The sequence below is a fragment of the Zalophus californianus genome, chromosome 4, assembly GCF_009762305.2.
Source record: "Zalophus californianus isolate mZalCal1 chromosome 4, mZalCal1.pri.v2, whole genome shotgun sequence".
NCBI classification, from domain to species: Eukaryota; Metazoa; Chordata; class Mammalia; order Carnivora; family Otariidae; genus Zalophus; species Zalophus californianus.
Genome location: NC_045598.1, coordinates 118,588,345 through 118,610,951, shown reverse-complemented (window position 1 = coordinate 118,610,951; position 22,607 = coordinate 118,588,345).

The window sequence follows — 22,607 nt, the reverse complement described above, 5'->3', positions numbered from 1 at the left end:
TCTTAAATAAAACTGTATTTAATTGGCACCAAAAAAAAAAAAAAGAATGCCATACATTTTTGTATCCACCTGCTACTAGGCATAGTAAGTTTTCAATAAATATAACTTGAAATAATTAATTTGTTAAAAGTACACATCTGATTTTTTATTTGTTTGGTGGAAACATTTTTTTTTTACTGCCCTTGCCATTAAGAACATACTAAATGAAGAGATTAATAATGTCAAGGTGTATTAATGAATTACAACTCAGAGTGTCCACCTTCAATCTTAGTTATACTAAGACAGATTAGAAATGGTAGTTTAACTTTCAAATAATGAGTTAACTTTCCATTAAAGCATAACCATTAGGACTACACTCTGAACTGGTTAGTTTTCTCCTTGACTGACTTCACTCATACTGAGGCAGTGACCCTCAATACCAAAGCAATTTGTTCACAAAGGAGTTTTATTGCTTCTCAGCTGGGCATAGTCAAAATTCCTTGCCAAATGTCAAAGCTGTAAATACTAATAGATTGTGTAGATGTTCTTTTGGAATTTAAGATTGAACTGTGCCCTCTACTTGGAGGGGAAAGTTCTGGGTCTCCTGTATTTCCAAGTATGAAGTGGACTGTTTCCAGCCAGGAGGCAATGATCCACCGGGACAGATTTGAAGGAATTTGAGTATTCTTTCATCATCCTCTGGGGTACCTTTGACAAACAAATGATCTTATAATCCTCTTTTATAATTACCTCTTTCTCCCTTTTCTGGTCTATCTGGTTCATGAAATTCTAACTATCAGAATCATGTCATCCACTGAATTAAACTCTTGTTCCCAAGGTGCCTAGGTAAAAGTACATGTAACTTATATGGAATAGGTAACAGGTTGACAGAGATTAATTCCTCAGGTTAAACTGTTGTTGAGGAGACACACTCAGTCCTGAGGGAATGAACCACAGAGTGGAAAATGTTTGGGGTCTGAGGAGTGCCAGGAAAGGCAGTCTTCAGTATTGGTCCAGGAAGTTGAGGATGGGCAGATTGGCTGACAAGTTTTGCCCACTGCGGTGGCTGGCCCAAACACAATTCTCAACTGGATGCTTTGAGGCCAGGAGCCAGATACAAATATTATTAAATATTCTTGGGTTTTGAAAATATTCTGAACAGCTAATGGTATGATGTCAGTGTGACAAGAACACAGGATTTGAAAGGGAAAATTTGCATTCTATCCCATGGCTCTTTTCTTAACTAGCTACGGATTACTTGAGGCCTTTTCCTTATTGTAGCAGGATGATAATTCACTCATTATGCCTTTGGTTCCTCCTTCAGTGTTTCCTGATATCCTAGCCTTCTTCACAGTCAAGTAACAGCGAGCGTTTCTGTACTAATTTCCCTAAGCTCTTGACTTTCAAATTAGACTTTTGTGACCCACAAAGAGAAAATAGTTTGAGAAAAGAGGTTTATGGGTCTAAAAAACCTGTGTTTTGATCACCAAAATTCAGATCCATAAGGGTGCTGAGCATGGTGTTTAAGCCAGAGCACTAGCTATGTGGGTTTCTCAAAAGTCAGAGCATCCTGACTTTGCCATGAGGCAAACCAGGAGTGAGGAGGGGTATTAGAACCTCAAGACAAGTTTGGACATTAAGCAGTAGATTTGTGTGCCCCACTTTCTTCTGAAGATATGGAGATGGGTAACCAAGATTTCCTTGCCTCGCCATAAAAAGCTGGAAGTGGGACAAATGGGACATTGCGTGTTTGTTTAAGCTGGGGACTTGAGAAAACATGGCCAAGTTTCACCAGAAAGGCATGAGAGATAGGATGAGGCTGGAAGAGAGTGGACGTAGCTGATATATTCAGTGGACCTGAAAACATCTCATAGTTGGGAAGAGGGAGTTCAGTGGTAGATAATGGCATGAATAAACAAGTGTTTCTGCATTTACCAACATGTGTGATACAGCATTTTGAAAATTTGAAGCATCATTTAAAGACTTAAGAACAAATAGAAACCGTAAATGTGTTGACCCTTCTAAATAACTGACATCTTTTAACTGTATAGGTGTGTTGGTATGCCAGACAGGATTTGTTGTGTACACATCAAGGTTCCTTCCTCTTCCTTTGTTCCTTCCTTCCTAATAGACCCCTACACTTGTTCAGGGATCCATTCTCTTCTTCTGGCTGCATCTTTCTAGGGAGGAGGGCCTCAGATTGTGAATCGTGATCGTTGAAGCCAGCCATGGTGGACCTTTGCCCTTGTGGTGACTGGTTTCTGTGTGAGCCAGTTATGACCACTAAGAAGTGGGCATACATCTGCCGAGGGGTTTATAGGAAACGTTTCTGTTGTCAATGAAACTTTTGAGAGAACGTGTTCATGTTTTGCCTCAGAATGTTGCCATGCAAACATACTATCTGTAAAATGATTTAACCTGATGGCTTCAGAATGGGAAGACTGAGGTTGTCGATACTCTGTATAACCCAGCCCTGGAGATGAACGATCTGCAGAAGTTGTGTTGAGCTGTTCTATTTAAAGACATGGTGAGCCAGGGTTTTCTGTTACCTGGATCTGAGATCATATGAACTTTTCATTTTATTATCATTTTTAGGGTCCCAGAAAATATTCCATGAGTGAATGTTCTCTGCTCTTAAAATTCAGTTTAAGATAGCTATCTCATGGTCTGGTCAGTAGTGTTGGCCTCAGTCAGTTCAAAGCAAAAAAAAAAAAAAAAAAAAAAAAATTCTACTACATATTTTGCTCTGCACATGACCAGCTGCCTTCAAAGATATTAGATGAGGACATTAAAAAAATAAATCAAGACACAAAACCTTGCTTAATTTTCTGGGAATTACATTCACTCAACCTTACCCTTAGAGGTCTGGGAACAATTTCCCAATGTGCTCAAAGAAAATAGTCTCAGCCTCAGACATAGATAGGAAAATTTAAAAGCTATTAAACTGAGCTGGTCTCTTTCTTTATTTCTGCCTGAGGGAAATTAGTCAATTGAGGGAAACATTTCAGAAAGTACACAGTTTTAAACCAAAATGCCATTGTTAATGATTTCCTATCATTGTTGTAATCTGTACCTCCACAGTAATTGCCGTTCTCTGACCTACTGGTCAAATGATATCTTTCAGTTAGGAGAAATTATGTCTGTGTCATGTATTAATAAAGCATAGCACTGTATTCTTCAACTCACTATTAACAATTACAGATCTATATCCAGAGATGAGCCCCAAGAACAAAGTGCTATCAAAATTTACTATGCATATAGAGCCATATTCATATGCATTGCTCTCTTCTCAGTAATATTACAGAAGAATATGAGAAAGGAAATGACAACAGTGTCAAATGTGTAACACAGCTGAACTGGTCTCCAACACCTGACCAAGTGAAAAAAAATGAGATTTGACACTTCAAAGTTATCAGACAGGTGGAGGATCTATTGCTAATTCACACTTGCTAAAAGCCAAATGAAAATGGTACTGGCTAGATGATAGACAATAAATGAAAAGAGCTCCCCTGGTATCAGACTGGAGGGGGGGGTGGCTAACTCTTTCTGACAGTTCCAGTGAAATTCCCTTAGCCAGACATGTTCATTTAAAAGTTTTTCAATTCTTGTTCACTCAAGGGTGTTTCATAAGTTGGAGTTTTATCATCCAGAACAAGCTATGGAGGCCAACTGTAGCTTAAAGCCTCTATAAGGAATGAAACTCAGAGCCTTTTCTGACATGTTCGCATTAGGAAAATCCTCTAAGTGTTCTAAAAACAGGAAGTCCTATGAAAGATAAACAATTGAAAGGAATTACATCTGTATCAATAGCCACTAAAAATGATTTAATAAACTACGGTCTGTAAAAATGAAAAAGTGACTGGAATAGGTTATTTTTCTGAGTCACTGCTGATATGCAGTCCCCTTGCCAATGCTTTGTGTCTGCAGCTAATCTGTTTAGCCACAAAATATCATGTGAGTGATTCTGCAATTATGCCTAGAGAAACTGTTTAATTACTTGCCAGTGAAGGATTTCCAAGCTTCACTATCTTGCTTTATCCCAGATTCTTTTCCCATTTCTGCCTCCATTTGCAGACAATTGATCAGGAGACTTTCAGACTATAAAATATGCCTCTGGAAGCCAAGAATGTATTTGGGTGAGTCAAAATGTTTAAAGAGCATTGATGAGCAACAACATCTTTGGAAGGAGTGCAGGCATCAGAAGCCCAGGGGTCCAGCCTCAGTCTACTGCTTAGGGAGCTTGGCTGGGTCCTTAGCTATATTTGTTCATCTCTTTCTGGGCCTCAATATCCTCATAGAATATCTCAAGAACTATTTTGCATTCTTAACGATAATAAAACTTTGCCAATTTATGAACATCCTTCCATGACTCAATTGCCCTGACTTTACTGATGAAACTCTCAAGTGTGTACCTATTCTCCCTACTACCCTTTGTTGTTTCAAGGTTCACTACACACATATACACACACACACATGCGCACCCACATTGGCATCTCAAAAATTTATCCAGTATTGCCATTCTTAGTTAAATAAGTTCTGCAGCAATAACTGCTTCATTCCACTGAAACAAATATTAAAGATATGTCCTACACATATAAATGTAGAGAAATATATATATTTAGAGAGAGAGAGAAATAACTTTATTTGATACATAATAAATGTTGCATTTACTCAACCTATCATGTAAATTGAAAAAAGCTGCCAGGTCCACATAAAGCTCTTTGAATGAACAAAATTTTCTAAGTATTAAGACTGCCAACTTCTTACACTGGTTTAAATTTAACAGATTAATAACCAATAAGAAGAGCTCTATAAAATGCAAGATCCTTTAGGAAAGAAAATGTTCTTACCCATTGCTCTTTCTAGCAGAAACAAGATTACTTGTGCCTAAATTAAGTACAATTTCTACTTAATTTATTACTTTGTATTGTACTTGGATATACACTAAGCATGAAATCATCTTATAAATATAAATTTCCTTCTACTCCAATGCAACTGATGTGGCAGTGTGGAATAATGTTGAGTATTTTTCGTGAAGAGTTTAAAGGATGGAAAATGGATTGAAAGTTGGCCATTTGTTTTACTCTTTAAATGGCAGTCTTGTCTATTTCCAGAGTTTACAAGCACAGGAGGTAGTTAATTCTGATCCAAACTTAGAGTGAAGTACCTTCTTTCTACTTTGAGTGACATGCCTGGTGAGTTTCCAGAAGTTCTCCAGAGCTTCTTTCTCATTTATAGCATTGGGTATTCTTCAATCAATTCAGACTGCTATTTAAGTTTTTTAATATTCATACACAAATATTCACCAATCTTCCTTTAAAAGAGACAAATGAGCTCTCATTGTGAGGCATTGAGCATGAAATGCCAGGATAACTGAGAGAGATTCTTTTGATTAAACTACTCCAAAGTGATCCAGGGTTAGGTAAGTTGTTTCTTCTTGCATCTCAATATTTTTATAAATAGGAGTTAAATAATTTCTGTCCCGTTTGTTCCTCAGGAATGTTGGGCAGAAAATATAACAATTTTTGTTTTAAATGGCTTATCGTCACTTAGAGGTACAGCTGTCGAGCCAGGTAACCATGAAAGAAGCACTTGAGCGTGAATGAAATGACAATCACGTGTTTTTAGAATTACAGGTAAAGAAAAATATGACAGGAATGCAGAATTCAATCAAGCAGTAAATAGTTTTGCTGAATACATTTTCAGGGGGTGAAAGAACTCATGTGGTGGTTGTCAAAATCTGTTGAAATAAAGCAGATAAAAAAGTGAGGAGACAGGTAAAAGTACAGCTTGGACTAAGGGGAAGGTGGGTGGCTGAGCTGACACGTGTGAAGAGCGTGGCCTTGGAGTAACACATCCAGCCATTGACCTGATAGAAACATGCTGTAGGCATGTAGCTCATGGGTCTTCCAGCTGGTTTCGGGTCTCTGACACATAATAAATCATATTTCATGGCTATGTATGTTACCTCAGCTCCCCTGAGAAGATAAAGTAAGCTTCTTGGTCTCAAATCTGGGCCCATTAGGCAACTCTAGGTTAGACAGAAGACTCAACTGAACTCGTATAGCAAATCTGATCCCCTTAACTGGGTCAACACTTCAAGTCTGGAAAGACTTGAATGAACATCGAAATGATGAAAGCAAGGATTATGCAGAGTATGTATACTTCTGCATCCCGTTTAATACAATGAGTATGTTTGTAATTTTTCTCAAAATTTAGGACTTCAGGGCATTTGATTTAAAATTTTTTAAAAAGATTTTAGTTATTTGAGAGAGAGAAAGCAGAGCGAAAGAGAGGGAGAACACGAGCCGGGGTAGGGGCAGAGGGAGATGAACAAGCAGACTCCCCACTGACCAGGAAGCCTGATGCAGGGCTCGATCCTAGGACCCTGAGATCATGACCTGAGCCTAAACTACTGCTAACTTAACCTAACCTACATGAGCCTAACCTGATGCTTAACCTACTGAGCCACCCAGGCACCCCAGGAATTTGATTTAATTTTAAAATTGTGGCTTTAAGTTAATAAGCATCAGAAATTTGACTACATTTATAAACATTTTGAAAAAGGGGCTTGATGGTCACTGTATGTATGTGATTGCTTCATTTGTTAACAGGAATAATTTAAGTACTTGCAAAGTTTTTTTTAGATTTTATTTATTTATTTGACAGAGAGAGAGAGAGCAAGAGCAGGGGGGAGCAGCAGAGAGAGAGAGGGAGAAGCAGGCTCTCCGCTGAGCAGGGAGCCCAATGCAGGGCTTGATCCCAGGACCCCTTATCATGACCTGAGCCGAAGGCAGACAGTTAACCGACTGAGCCATCCAGGCATCCCTCATTTATCTTTTTTATGTTTGTTTATCTATTTCCTCTACTAGAATGTAAACTCCATGACACTAGGGTTTATTTTGAGGGGGGTGGTTTATTTTGCTTACAAACATGTAAGCAAAATGCCAAGAATAGCTGCCTGGCACAGAGTAGGACTCAGTAACTATTAAATTGATGAAGGCATGAATGTGCATAGATCAGCTTCACACCTGGAAGATATAAAATTACGTAGATAGACCATGGCATCTAGAATCATCTTTCTTTCAGTTATTCATTTTGCTTGCTCATTTCTTACCTTCCTTCAGGTCTCATTTCAAATGTCACTGAGAAATCTATCCCAACTTTCCCATCAAAAATAGCGCCCTCCAAAATGTTCTATTTCCTTCTTTGCTTTTAGTTTTTCTCTGTAGACTTTTTGGCACCTAACATGACATTGTGTATTTATTTATTTGTTTTCTGCCTCCTCTAAAATGTAAGCATGATGGAGACAAAAGCTTTTCTTTTTTCCTGCTCATAAACATATACTCCACACCTAGAACAGAGCCTGACCCCCAGTACATACCTGGTCAATATTTATTAAAGGAAGGATTGAATGGAAGGATGGATGGATGGATGCAGCCATGACCTTTCTTTTGCCTTCCAGATATACATGAGCCTAGTAGACACCACTGAAGGAATGTTTTACCTCAAAGACAGCATGTTTTAAACCGAACTTACTGATTTCTTCCTTCCCTATTCTTTGATTTGATTGTGTCCCTTAGACTAGAAATCTCACATCATCTTGGCTTCTCCTGCCCACCTAATTTCAGATCCATAGGTGCCCCAAGTCTTGCGGGCACAGCCTGTCTCACCTTTGCTCCCTCCCTAGTCACCTGTTTCAAATGCCAGAGAAGGGTCTGCATTTGTCTCCTAAGTCTTCAGGTTCTTTGCAATTCATCCCAAAGTGAGATTCCTAAACTCCGATCCTCAGTTTTCCTTAAAATCTTCATCGCCTCTTAACTGAATTTTCCTTTGTGAAACATTCGAAGCTCTTCACCATCTATTCTGAAGCAAATTTCTAGTCTGAACTTCATTTCACATCCTCTATCATCCACACTCAGACCAGGACTTTTCAGAATTGCATCTGGGCCACTGACAATCAGAATCACCTGGGACACCAGTCCTCAGACCCCATTCCAGACTTGTGGATCAGACGCTCCAGACAAGCAGCCTCGGGAATCTACATTTTTAATAAGCTGTCCAGGCAATTTTTAAGCACACAAACGTTATAATCACACTGGATTATAAACTGCTCAAAAGAGCTCTCTGCTCTGGGCTCTCCCTGACCACACTTTCTTTTTGTCTAGAATGCTTTCTCACTCCACAGACCAAGATTATTATGTTTCTTTCTCCATTTCCCCTACTTTCACTCACAGCACCCCCTTTGGGGTATTCCTTCTTTCTCCATGCTCCTTTTGACTCATATCCTGTTCATGTGTATAGCCTCTCCCTAGCATGTTATTTTTCACCTAACAGGTCTTCAATCAATGTTTGTGCAATTGAATTTTTTAAGTGCTCGAAGCTAGTTGAAAGCTTAGACACTGTTAAATCACAGAAGAACATGAGATTAATTCACGCTGAGTATGTCTGGCAAAGATTTCGCTGGTTTGCTTTTATCATTTTTGTGGTGCTAGATAACAAGTCTCCAGCTGCAATTAGCAAGCACCTTTTCCTTAGGTAACGGACATGGAGGTGGACAGCCTACAGACTTCAGGAAAATTGAAAGCCAACGTCGACATAATAGTCTCCATATTTTCTCTTTTAAAAAATTTCGTATCTCTATGTGCAATGCAAGCATTTCTTTGCTCAAAACTATATGAACTTTTAAAATTTGCTAAAGATTATTTTCAGTAAATTTGCCCTGAGCTGGGCATTGAAGAATGAGAAGGATTTCAAAAGACAAAAATCATGATTATGCAGCCTAGACAGAGGGAAAAAAAAAATCTTTGGGAAAACAATGAGTAACTCTAATGCCATAATTAAAGAAATAATTTAGATAAGAGCTGGTTGATGGATAGCCATAGTTATCCTTCTAAGGGAGTGTCTAGCTTCTTTATGCTTTGCCAGTGAGGTAAAGCTGTGTTACCTTCAAGATGAATCATACCTCTCCCCACCCACCAACCTTGGAAATGAAAATGGCCGTCGCCATGACTGACCAAAAGCATTTGCTTCTAGATCTGGCTTAAGTTTTTGGGAATGCAGCTGGGATAGAATTGGAAGAAGTGAAGAACGACAAGAATGCTTCCTTTCTGCTGGCTCAGGGAAACTTAAACTGCCCCTTCTGGTATTCAAAAGGAAAGCAAGTCCCATTTTCATGTTAAACACATCTGCAAAGGGAAGAGAGTTTTTAACATTCTCTTTGAAACAGACTCTAAACATGTCATTTATAATCTATGCACTTATTTTAAATTGTAGATTTGAAAGTTTTATGTTAGGAAAATAAATTATATTATACACATAAAAATTAGATATATGAAAATAGTTATTCCTAAATATTTTACTTTATTTCTCGAGCCAAATTAGTCTTGAAATTCAATCTATGTAAACTTTGGGGAGAGGAAGAATATGCTTTTAATCATCCTTTTTAAAAAATGATTTATTTATTTATTTTAGGGAGACAGAGCACATGAGTGGGAGGGGCAGAGAGAGAGGAAGAGAGAATCCAAAGCAGACTCCCTGCTGAGTACTGAGCCCAATGCGGGGCTCAAGCTCATGACCCTGAGATCGTAACCTGAGCCAAAACCAAGAGTCAGATGCTTAACCGACTGTGCCACCTGGTCATCCCTTAATCCCCCTTCTTACAGTGGCTTCCGTGACCATGATATTTATACATACATGACAAAGATAATTTTATTTAACATGTATCATGTTTGTAATGTGGGAGGGAATAAAGACAATCTTTTTCCAACAAAAATATAAACAATATAAAAGGGATGATGATACTAATTAGTATTAGTATATTTGGAATCAACATATGACATAGAAAATAGAAAAAATTCTATTGTTATGCTAAGTAAAAATTGTTCATGACATTTGTTAAAGAATGGTAAAGCAGACTTTATTTAAGGAGTACCACTGTGGTAGGTGTAGGGACCACTGCAATGGGGTCCTGCAGTGTGGGAGAAAGATTGGGTTCAACTCCAAGAGCAACAAGGAGAAGTGGAAATTTATAGCCAAAGAGTGGTGTAGGGAGCCAGTGGATGGAAAATTACAAAGAGAACACATCAGAGATGAAGGGTGATTCTGGCTAACCCAATCCAACAGGGTTCCTGCTGAAGGCAGGCGGGTGGGGGTGAATGGGACTGAGAGAATGGGGAAGAATGGATGATGAAGAACCCAAATAGATATTAAGAGTGATCAAATAGGAAGGAAGGAGGATTCTAGGTGAATGGACTTTGTAGGACTTTTGCTGAAAATGAACAATGCAGAGATGAACATGGAAATACAAAAGTCAGGACCTATTTGAGAAGAAAGTTCATAGGAGCCTGACCAGAGTGTGGTCAAGGAGAAAAATCTTTGTCAGTAAAAAGAATAATAATTGTTGAAAATTTCTAAAGGTTTATCCCTAGTTTTCCACATAAGCCATAGTTTTTTTCTATCTTAAGCTTTGCAAACTTTTGCTTATGAAGGAAAAAAATAGGATAACATTGGTAATGGTATAAAATATCAAAGCAATTGCCTTTTGAAACTTTCTTTCCATCAGTGACCACCAACTGGTTCATGCTCAAAAAATGCCAGGCATTTCTTACAAAGAGGACTTCATTTTCAAACTACTCTACTTTATTGTTCTTTCCTAAAATACTCTTTGGAAAACTATTTTGTAGTTTTCTGCCCATGTTCTTGTTTAAAAAAATTAGTCCATTATTTAATATAAGAATTAATATAGCAATGTCCAAAATTTTAGAAGAAACAAAACTCCTCACATCCAAGATATGAATTTGATCAGAATTAGTTAACAGATTTTGTTCTTTCACTATATATATATATGAAAATAGTTATTCCTATTTATTTTTTTAATTTATTTGAGAGAGAGAGAGAGAGACAGAGAGAGAAAGCATGAGCAGGGGGGAGGGGCAGAAGGAGAGGGAGAAGCAGACTCCCCCCTGGGGCAGGGAGCCTCAAGAAGGGCTCAATTCCAGGACCCCAAGACCATGACCTTAGCCAAAGGCAGACCCTTAATTGGACTGAGCCATCCAGGTGCCCCAACAAATATATTTTTGAGAACTTATTTTTGTGTCAGTCACCATGTTGGGTCCTACAATCACAAGACTAATGAGATACAGGAGCTAATATTAGTATGTTTATAGTCTACTAGGGGAAAGCAGCACATCTTAAGATCATTATGATACAGCATGATCTATGTAATAAGAGGAATATGCTGAAAGTAGGATGCCCCGGTGGTCATTCAGAATTTCCCGCAGGTTCATGGGGTTTGGGGCTATCATGACATTCTGTTTTTAAGAAAGCTATTAATACATAAACTAAATTTTTCCCTTTAAGAAAGAATGCAGTTGGATAGTATCTGAGAGGATCTGGCAAGCTTACGCAGGGATCTGTAGAAGGTACATAATGTGCTCACAGGTCACTGTGGCTTTTTATTTTTCAGCCACTCAGCTCAGGATAGGTTTTGACTATTACATAATCTGGAGTTATCTTTATTCATTGTTGGCTATATTTTTAATAAATATTGAAGTATAATTTATGTGCAACAAAATGCATCCATTTTAAATGTATAGTTCAGTAAATTCTGACAAATAGATGTGACATGTTCACAAACAAGATAGAGAATGCTTCTACCTCCTCAAAGAGTTTTCTCATGACCTTTTGAAGTCCATGGGTCCCACCCCCTACTTTAGGTCATCCGTGATCTGGCTTCTATCACTACAGATTAGTATTTTAAAATTTCATGTAAAGGAATCATTCAGTGTGTACTCTTTTATGTCTGGCTTCTTTCATTCCACATAATGATTTTGAGATTCTCCCATGTTGTTGTATATATCTGTAATTGTTTTTCATTGCTGTGTAGAATTTCGTTGCATAAATATACAAACTTTATCATTTTTGTGGTTGTTTAGTGAACATGGTAGTGACATATTTTAGAGATTCTACTTTCTGTAACTTTCTTCTGAGGAGAGTTGATGTTTGTTCTGATAGGCAATTCAATTACTGGCTGATTTACTCCAACTTCTGTAGGCTTCGCTTTGTATATTGTGGGTTTGGTGTTGTGGAAAGCCCTAAACCATTTTTGTTCAGCAGAACTCAACTGCTCAACTGTATTCTGTGGATCCTATTGGTGTTTGGTTTTAAGCTTTTTAGAGTGGTTCTAGAGTAGAACTTATCCTAAATAAGGTCTTGGTTTTTTACTCCTATAGTACCTCTTTTTTGGTGTCTCCACTGTGTTAAAAAATGACTAGAGGAAACAACTTAGATGTTACAACTAAACAACTTATTTACTACCTCATTAAGTGGACAGTCTCCTTTCTAAGAACTGAAAAATGGGGCTGAAGGTAAGAAGCTGTTACAGTCTGAAGAATAAAGAATAAGGCAGAGGCCAATAGCAAATATCTGATTGTCTGGGGCCACGTAGTCTACTTTGTTTTGGGTGAGAAGACCCAGAGTTGGTTTGGCATTTGGGGATTAGGCTGACTAGACATACTGTGTTTTTGGTCAAGTGAAGCATTTACAGGGACATGTGGTCATCTAAGTTTTGGTTTGCTGATGTTGCATTGTGGGTAGGAGTGGCTCCATCTTGAGCCAAGAAATTTAGTTCAGCAGTTGGATGTCCCGTGTTAATAAAATCTTAACATGTCTCTCCAATCTGGAATTCCAATGACCCCCACACTGATCAATAGTAGATGTGCTTGGCTCTCAAATCTGGAGTTACTATTTCCTGGGAAACTTTAATACACACATGTCAAGCACAGCCCTTGGACAAGGCCTCATGGGGATCCAAAGCCTCCTGGATTTTGGGAACTCCCTCTAAATAAATTATCTCCATATTTTTTTTTTTTTTTTGTGCCTTCATGTGCAGAATGAAGCTCTGTCAGCTGTTGTAGACCCTGATTTCTGTAACCCTAAGCTCAGTGGGACAGTTGCACCCCACATGCTGTATTGAGGTCAGGAAATTGCCTCATCTGTTTTGTATAGCTTTATGGCTGTTTATGGTAGGTCTAGTTTAGTGTAAGTTACCCTATCATAGCCCATAATAGATAGCTGGTTAAACAGAACAAATTACATTGAGTTTGAATTTCAACATCCTTAATTAAAATTTTGGGTAGGCTTTATAACATGCAGTTTCACTCCAGAACTACTTTTAAGCTAAGAACAAAGCACTAGCAGGAGTCTTCTTTTAGAGGAATTTTTTCCTGACTACCCACCTGACCCACCACTACATAGTAAACATACCTCCATTTCCCCAGAGAACAGTGAAACTGAGAGAAAGAGGGAGGAAAGAGAAAGAATCCATAAGCTTGGGGCACCTGGGTGGCTCAGTAGTTAAGCGTCTGCCTTTGGCTCAGGTCATGATCTCAGGATCCTGGGATCAAGCCCCACATCAGGCTCCCTGCTCGGCGGGAAGCCTGCTTCTCCCTCTCCCACTCCCCATGCTTGTGTTCCCTCTCTCGCTGTGTCTCTCTCTGGCAAATAAATAAATAAAATCTTAAAAAAAAAAAAGAATGCATAAGCTTTTCTTTTAATTTATTTTAGGCAAGAAAAATGGAGACTTCTCTCAGATGACATGACATTTGGGAGAATGTGAAGACTCAATGACACATAATCACAGAAGGGAGGTGTGTCTCATGGAATTCCAAGATGGAAGCATTCTGTAAAGAAATGATGGAATGTTGGAAGTATGTATCCTTTTAATTTTATATAGACAATCAGTCTGTCTAAGATAGAGGCTATTCATTTGTCTGTGAATCTCCCCCATCACTTTTGTATGCTAGGCCTCCCATTCTGAAAGATGTTTCACATTTTAGCTAAAATGTCTTTGTCACCTTCCTTGACAGTTTATAAAGTAAATGTATACTATCTACATGTATGCATTTCCTGTTGCTGCAGTAACAAATTATCACAAACTTAGGAGCTTAAAACACAAATATATTAAGTTACAGTTCTAGAGGTCAGAAATGTTAACATCAAGGTGCCAGAAAGGCTGCATTCCTTCTGGAGGCTCCAGTGCAGAATCTGTTTCCTTGCCTCTTCAGCTTTCAGAGGCCACCCAGCAGCTTACAGACTTTTCCTCACACCACTCCAATCTCCCCTCACCACACTCCTTTTCTGACCTTGACCTCTTTTCCCCTTCTTATAAGGACTCCTGTGACTACATTGGATTCACCTAAATAATCCAGGATTATCTTCCCACTCCAAGATCTTTAACTTGGTCATATCTGTAAAGTCCCTTTATGATATTATAGATTCCAGGGACAAGGGCATGGGCATCCTTCGAGAGCCACTATTCTGTCTAGAACAATATAAATACGTGTTTGGACTAATTACAAATCAGTTTCTATACATTGTCATTTTCAATAGTCCACACACACTAACAAAGGTTCACATTATTTCTGACCTAGAGTTGAAATAATTAGAAATTGTTGAATTTAGGAAATCAGAGACCTCCGGAAGTTTGAGGATTTTTCCTCCAAATATCCCTTTGATGTGTAAATGTTAGTAAGGGAGGGGAAGATGGAAGGAGGTTTTACAAATCTAACTCAAGATTTTCTTTAACAGATTTTTAAGTCTACAGCTTCTCAAACTTTTTTCTGTAGCAATCAGGATGTTTTAATAAATTTTTAGAAAGTTAAAAATGTAAAAAGATACAAACTATGTATTTCGTCTATTTAGAAAAAGGATTATTCACACCTTCAGTGTCATTTTAGAAGAGAACCATTTGCAGAGTATCCTGTGAAAGTTTCTTCAGGTTGTCATTTAGTAACAAAATCACAAAGTTTATTTTTAGAACAAAAAAAAAATTTCCAAGCATGAGGGTTTGCATGAATTTAAGACTCCACACTATAATATATATTTTGTTCCCCAACCAAGCATAATATTATGTTTTTATATTAGTTGATGATTAATCATGCTTTTTAATCATCAACTGGCAATAAATTTTAAAAACTGACAATTTATTAAGAGAGAAATGTCAACATTTGTCTCAATTTAGCATAAATATTAAAGATTTTATTAAGTGAACTTTATAATAAAATCTGTAATATCATACTGATCTAAAATAAAACCTTTGGGGGCGCCTGGGTGGCTCAGTCGGTTAAACGTCTGCCTTTGGCTCAGGTCATGATCTCAGGGTCCTGGGATCAAACCCCACATTGGGCTCCCTGCTCAGTGGAAAGCCTGCTTCTTCCTCTCCCACTCCCCCTGCTTGTGTTCCCTCTCTCGCTGTCTCTCTCTCTCTCTGTCAAATAAATAAAATCTTAAAAATAAAATAAAGTAAAATAAAATAAAACCTTTGAACTTAAAGCATTCCTCTCTCACACTCCATGAATTGTCTAATTAGGAACATAGATTATGTTATTATGAAATAGTTCATGAGTCAAGCAATATTGGAAATGCTAACATGCGAAATTAAGGGAGCTCAGAAGTGAGTCTTGACTTTAGCTGGGAGGAGTGGTGTTAAGGGAAGCTCCCTGGAGGAACTAAGCACTCAGCTAACTGTGAAAAGATAAACAGCATTTACCCAAGAAAGTATAAGTGGAAGGGAAGAGAGGGGGATATAATTTCAAGTGGAAGGGACAGCATGAGAGAAATCGATAGTAAGGTGGTATTTCTAGACTGTAAACAAAATTGATGTAGTGATTTTAAAAGACTGAGATGGGAGAGGTCATCAGGGAAAGATCACGGAGGACATTAAATGCACACGAGGAACTTGACTTGATACACTTGTGATAGGAGACTGAAGAATCAGGAGGGGAATTAATGACTTCTGTGGTTCTGATGGATCTCTCTGGAAGTTTTGTGAAAGAGGGATCATAAAGAATGGATCTGAGGACATCATTCCTGGAGGTGGGAAGCTAATGATCTGGGAGAGGCAGAGGTAGAGCTCAGGAGACTCTAATAGATGATGTTAGCAAATGTCAATGATGAGTTAGAGGTGGAGTCCTATGAAGAAGAAGCAAGAGAAGGCTTTGAGTCTCTTCCATGGTATCCAAGTAAGTGAGAAGCAAACTCACGATTAAGATAAATTAGATACTGTGGAATATTCAGATGCCAAATGGTGGCCAAAAACATAAGAGTGGATGAGATTACCCAGAGAGAAGACTTAGGAAAGAAGAGGAGAGGCGAACTCTAGAGGGTCAGATGATGGGTTAAGAGTTGGGGGAGAATCAGGTGAGGCTAGAGGCTGAGGAGGAAAAAGAACCACAATGTTGTTAACATACGCGGCAATCGGCAAGATGGCGAGGAGTAGGAGACCTAAATTTCGTCTGGTCCCAGGAACTCAGCTAGATAGGGATCAAACCATTCTGAACACCTATGAACTCAACAGGAGATCAAAGAAAAAAATAGCAGCAACTCTCTGAACAGAAAAGTGACCACTTTCTGGAAGGTAGGACGTGTGGAGAAGTGAATCCGAGGCGATATTCAGGAGGATAGACGGCAGGGGAGCGGGCCTCCGTCAGCCGCTACCAGCAAGTGATATAGTAGCAGAGCACAAAATCGGAACTTTTAGAAGTCGGCTCTGCTGAGGGATGTCACTCCAGTGGCTAAGCAGGGGGTGGAACCCTTGCGGGACAGTGTGGTCTCAGGATCCTCGGGGTCACAGAAAGACCAGGGGTGCCTGAGTGTGGCCGAGCTCCCAGGTATCAGAGCAGGGAAGCTGGCAGCAGAGATGGAGCCAAGGAGTGGACTCTCAGCTTGGGGTTGCCATAAACTGTGATCCACAGCACAGTCGGGCCACTGCTCCTCCAGCAGGGACCCAACAAGTGGCAGATCCGGGGACACTCCCCTTCCTCTCCTGGGAGGAGCGGTGGGGAGCACACCGCAGGGATCTGCTGGGTTTGGAGACTCCACAAGGGGTCGTGAGCCAGAGATAGAAATGCTTGGTCATAGGCCGGGTGAGCATGGAGTGTGGCCAGAGACCAGGGAGATGGGAGTGATTGACTGCTTTTCTCTGGGGTCTCACTGAGGATTGGGGGCCCCAGTTCTCGGCTCCTCCAGGACCAGAGATTGGGAGGCTTCCATTTTCACTCTCGTCCTCCAAAGCTGTACCGAGAGCTTGCAGGGAACAAAAACTCCTGAGAGCAAACCCAAGCAGATTACTTAGCCTGGACCAGCAAGGGCAGGGCAATTCCGCCTCCGGCAAAGACATTTGAGAACCACGGCAACAGGCCCCTCCCCCAGAAAATCAGCAAGAACAGCCAGCCAAGACCAAGTTTACCAATCAATGAGAATGGCAGAACTCCAGCACTAGGGGAATACACATAAATTCATGGATTTTTCCCATGAATCTTTAGTCTTTCCAAAGTCTTTCAAAGTTAATTTTTTTTAACTTTTTTTCTCTTTTTTTTAATTTTTCTTTTTCCCTTTTTCAACCAACATCTTATCAATCTATTTTTTAAAAAATCTTTTCTATTTTGCATTTTAGAGTCATATTCTATGACTCTACTACTTCATAGTAGTTAACCTCATTTTTGGTATATATATGTAAGTTGTTCTTTCTTTAAAATTTTGGGATACAGTTGCTTCTAACAGACCCAAATATACCCTAAATCTCTAATGTATGGCTTTGTTCTAGTCTCCTGCCTGATCGCATTCTCTCCCTTTTTTTTTTTAAATCCTCTTCTTTCTATTTTCAACCAACTTCTTATCTTATCAATTCCTTTTATAAAATCTTTCATAATTTTCATCTTTACAGTCATATGCCATCCCTTCATTGTATTAACCCTTACTTTTGTACATATATAAGTTTTTCTTTCTTTAACATTTTGGGAGGCATTTTCTTCTAACAGACCAAAATACACCCCAAATCTAGTGTGTGGCACTGATCTATGCACCAGCCTGATCATATTTGATCATATTCTGGGTTTTTTGTTGTTTGTTTTTATCTTTATCTTTTTCTTTTTTCTTTACTTACTGTTCTTTTCCCCGGTTTCAGGTCTTTTCTGACTTCTTTAGTGTATATTTTTCTGGGGATGTTGTTACCCTGTTAGCATTTTGTTCTCTCATTCATCTATTCTCCTCTGGATAAAATGACAAGATGGAAAAAAATCACCTCAAAAAAAAAGAACAAGAGGCAGTAACGACTGCCAGGGACCTAATCAATACAGACATTAGTAAGATGTTGGAACTAGAGTTCAGAATGATGATTTTAAAGATACTAGCTGGGTTTTAATAAAGCATGGAAGATATTAAAGAAACCTTTTCTGGAGAAATAAAAGAACTAAAATCTAACCAAGTCCAAATCAAAAAGGCTATTAATGAGGTGCAATAAAAAATGGAGGCCCTAACTGCTAGGATAAATGAGGCAGAAGAGAGAATTAGTGATATAAAAGACCAAATGATGGAAAATAAAGAAGCTGAGAAAAAGAGAGATAAACAACTATTGAATCACAAGGGCAGAATTCGAGAGATAAGTGATACCATAAAACAAAACAATATTAGAATAATTGGGATCCCAGAAGAAAAAAGAGAGGGGCAGAAGGTATATTGGAGCAAATTATAGCAGAGAACTTCCCTAATTTGGGAAAGGAAACAGGCATCAAAATCCAGGAGGCACAGAGAACCCCTCTCAAAATCAATAAAAATAGGTCAACACCCCGACATCTAACAGTAAAACTTATGAGTCTCAGAGACAAAGAGAAAATCTTGAAAGCAGCTCGGGACAAGAGATCTGTAAACTACAATGGTTGAAACATTAGATTGGCAACAGACCTATCCACAGAGACCTAGCAGGCCAGAAAGGACTGGCATGATATCTTCAGAGCACTAAATGAGAGGAATATGCAGCCAAGAATACTATATCCAGCTAGGCTGTCATTGAAAATAGAAGGAGAGATAAAAAGCTTCCAGGACAAACAAAAACTAAAAGAATTTGTGAAACCAGCCCTACAAGAAATATTGAAGGGGGTCCTCTAAGCAAAAAGAGTTCCTAAAAGTAACATAGACCAGAAAGGAACACAGACAATATACAGTCACAGTCACCTTACAGACAATACAATGTCACTAAATTCGTATCTTTCAAAAGTTACCCTGAATGTAAATGGGCTAAATGCACCAATCAAAAGACACAGGCTATCAGATGGGATAAAAAAACAAGACCCACTGACATGCTGTCTGCAAGAGACTCATTTTAGACCCAAAGACACTCCTAGATTGAAAGTGAGGGGGTGAAAAATCATTTACCATGCTAATGGAGACCAAAAGAAAGCTGGGGTGGCAATCCTTATATCAGACAATTTAGGTTTTAAACCAAAGACTGTAATAAGAGATGAGGAAGGACACTATATCCTACTTAAAGGGTCTATCCAACAAGAAGATCTAACAATTGTAAATATCTATGCCCCTAACATGGGAGCAGCCAGTTGTATAAGGCAATTAATAACAAAAGCAAAGAAACACATCGACAACAATACAATAATAGTGGGGGATTTTAACACCCCCTCACTGAAAGGGACAGATCATCTAAGCAAAAGATCAACAAGGAAATAAATACTTTAAATGACACACTGGACCAAATGGACTTCACAGATGTCTTCAGAACATTCCATCCCAAAGCAACAGAATACACATTCTTCTCCAGTGCCCATGGATCATTCTCCAGAATAGATCATATCCTAGGTCACAAATCGGGTCTCAACCAGTACCAAAAGATTGGGATCATTCTCTGCCCATTTTCAGACCACAATGCTTTGAAACTGGAACTCAATCACAAGAGGAAAGTCAGAAAGAACTCAAATACACGGAAGCTAGAGAGCATCTTACTAAAGAATGAATGGGTCAACCAGAAAATTAAAGAAGAATTAAAAAAATTAATGGAAACCAATGAAAATGAAAACACAAATGCTCAAAATCTTTGGGATGGAGCAAAGGCAGTCCTAAGAGGAAAGTATATAGCAATACAAGCCTTTCTCAGGAAACAAGAAAGGTCTGAAATGCACAATCTAACCCTACACCTAAAGGAGCTGAAGAAAGAACAGCAAATAAGGCCTAACCCCAGCAGGAGAAGAGAAATAATAAAGATCAGAGCAGAAATCAATGAAATAGAAACCAAAAGAACAGTAGAACAGATCAACGAAACTAGCAGCTGGTTCTTTGAAAGAATTAACAAGATTGATAAACCCCTGGCCAAACTCATCAAAAAGAAAAGAGAAAGGACCCAAATCAATAAAATCATGAATGAAAGAAGAGAGATCACAACCAACACCAAAGAAATACAAACAATTATAAGAACATATTATGAGCAACTATATCCCAGCAAATTAGATAACCTGGAAGAAATGGATGCATTCTTAGAGATGTATCAACTACCAAAATTGAACCAGGAAGAAATAGAAAACTTGAACAGACCTATAACCACTAAGGAAATTGAAGTAGTCATCAAACATCTCCCAACAAACAAAAGCCCAGGGCCAGATGGCTTCCCAGGGGAATTCACCAAACATTGAAAGAAGAATTAATACCTATTCTTCTGAAACTGTTCCAAAAAATAGAAATGGAAGGAAAACTTCCAAACTCGTTTTATGAGGCCACCATTACCTTGATCCCCAAACCAGACAAAGACCCCATCAAAAAGGAGAATTACAGACCAATTTCTTTGATGAACATGGATGCAAAAATTCTCACCAAAATACTAGCCAATAGGATCCAACAGTACATTAAAAGGATTATTCACCACGACCAAGTGGGATTTATCCCTGGGCTGCAAGGCTGGTTCAACATCTGCAAATCAATCAATATGATACAATACATTTATAAAAGAAAGAACAAGAACCATATGATCCTCTCAATGGATGCAGAAAAAGCATTTGACAAAGTACAGCATCCTTTCTTGATCGAAACTCTTCAGAGTATAGGGATAGAGGGTACATACCTCAATATCATAAAAGCCATCTATGAAAAACCCACAGTGAATATTATTCTCAATGGGGAAAAACTGAGAGCTTTCCCACTAAGGTCAGGAACATGGCAGGGATGTCCACTATCACCACTGCTATTCAACATAGTATTAGAGTCCTAGCCACAGCAATCAGACAACAAAAAGAAATCAAAGGCATCCAAATCGGCAAAGAAGAAGTCAAACTCTCACTCTTTGCAGATGATATGATACTTTATGTGGAAAACCCAAAAGACTCTACCCCAAAACTGCTAGAACTCACACAGGAATTCAGTAAAGTGGCAGGATATAAAATCAAGGCACAGAAATCAGTGGCATTCCTACACACCAACAACAAGACAGAAGAAAGAGAAATTAAGGAGTCGATCCCATTTACAATTGCACCCAAAACCATAAGATACCTAGGAATAAATCTAACCAAAGAGGCAAATAATCTGTACTTGGAAATCTATAAAATACTCATGAAAGAAATTGAGGAAGACACAAAGAAATGGAAAAATATCCCATGCTTATGGATTGGAAGAACAAACATTGTGAAGATGTCAATGCTACCTAGAGCAATCTACACATTCAATGCAATCCCCATCAAAATACCATCCACTTTTTTCAAGGAAATGGAACAAATAATCCTAAAATTTGTATAGAACCAGAAAAGACCCCGAATAGCCAGAGGAATGTTGAAAAAGAAAAGCAAAGCTGGTGGCATCCCAATTCTGGACTTCAAATTCTATTACAAAGCTGTCATCATCAAGACAGTATGGTACAGGCACAAAAACAAACATATAGGTCGATGGAACAGAATAGAGACCCCAGAAATGGACCCTCAACTCTATGGTCAACTCATCTTTGACAAAGCAGGAAAGAATGTCCAGTGGAAAAAAGACAGTCTCTTCAACAAATGGTGTTGGGAAAATTGGACAGCCACATGCAGAAGAATGAAACTGGACCATTTCCTTACACCACACACAAAAATAGATTCCAAATGGTTGAAAGACCTCAATGTGAGACATGAGTCCATCAAAATCCTAAAGGAGAACACAGGCAGCAACCTCTTCGACCTCAGCCGCAGCAACTTCTTCATAGAAACATCGCCAAAGGCAATGGAAGCAAGGGCAAAAATGAAATATTGGGACTTCATCAAGATGAAAAGCTTTTGAACAGCAAAAGAAACAGTCAACAAAACCAAAAGACAACCAACAGAATGGGAAAAGATATTTGCAAATGACATATCAGATAAAGGGCTAGTATCCACAATCTATAAAGAACTTATCAAACTCAACACCCAAAGAACAAATGATCCAATCAAGAAATGGTCAGAAGACATGAACAGACATTTTTCCAAAGAAGACATCCAAATGGCCAACAGACACATGAAAAAGTGCTCAACATCGCTCAGCATCAGGGAAATCCAAATCAAAACGTCAATGAGATATCACCTCACACCAGTCAGAATGGCTAAAATTAACAAGTCAGGAAATGACAGATGTTGGCAGGGATGTGGAGAAAGGGGAACCCTCCTACAATGTTGGTGGGAATGCTAGCTGTTGCAGCCACTCTGGAAAATAGTATGGAGGTTCCTCAAAAAGTTGAAAATAGAGCTATCATATGACCCAGAAATTGCACTACTGGGTATTTACCCCAAAGATACAGATGTAGGGATCCGAAGGGGTATGTGTCCCCTGATGTATATAGCAGCGATGTCCAC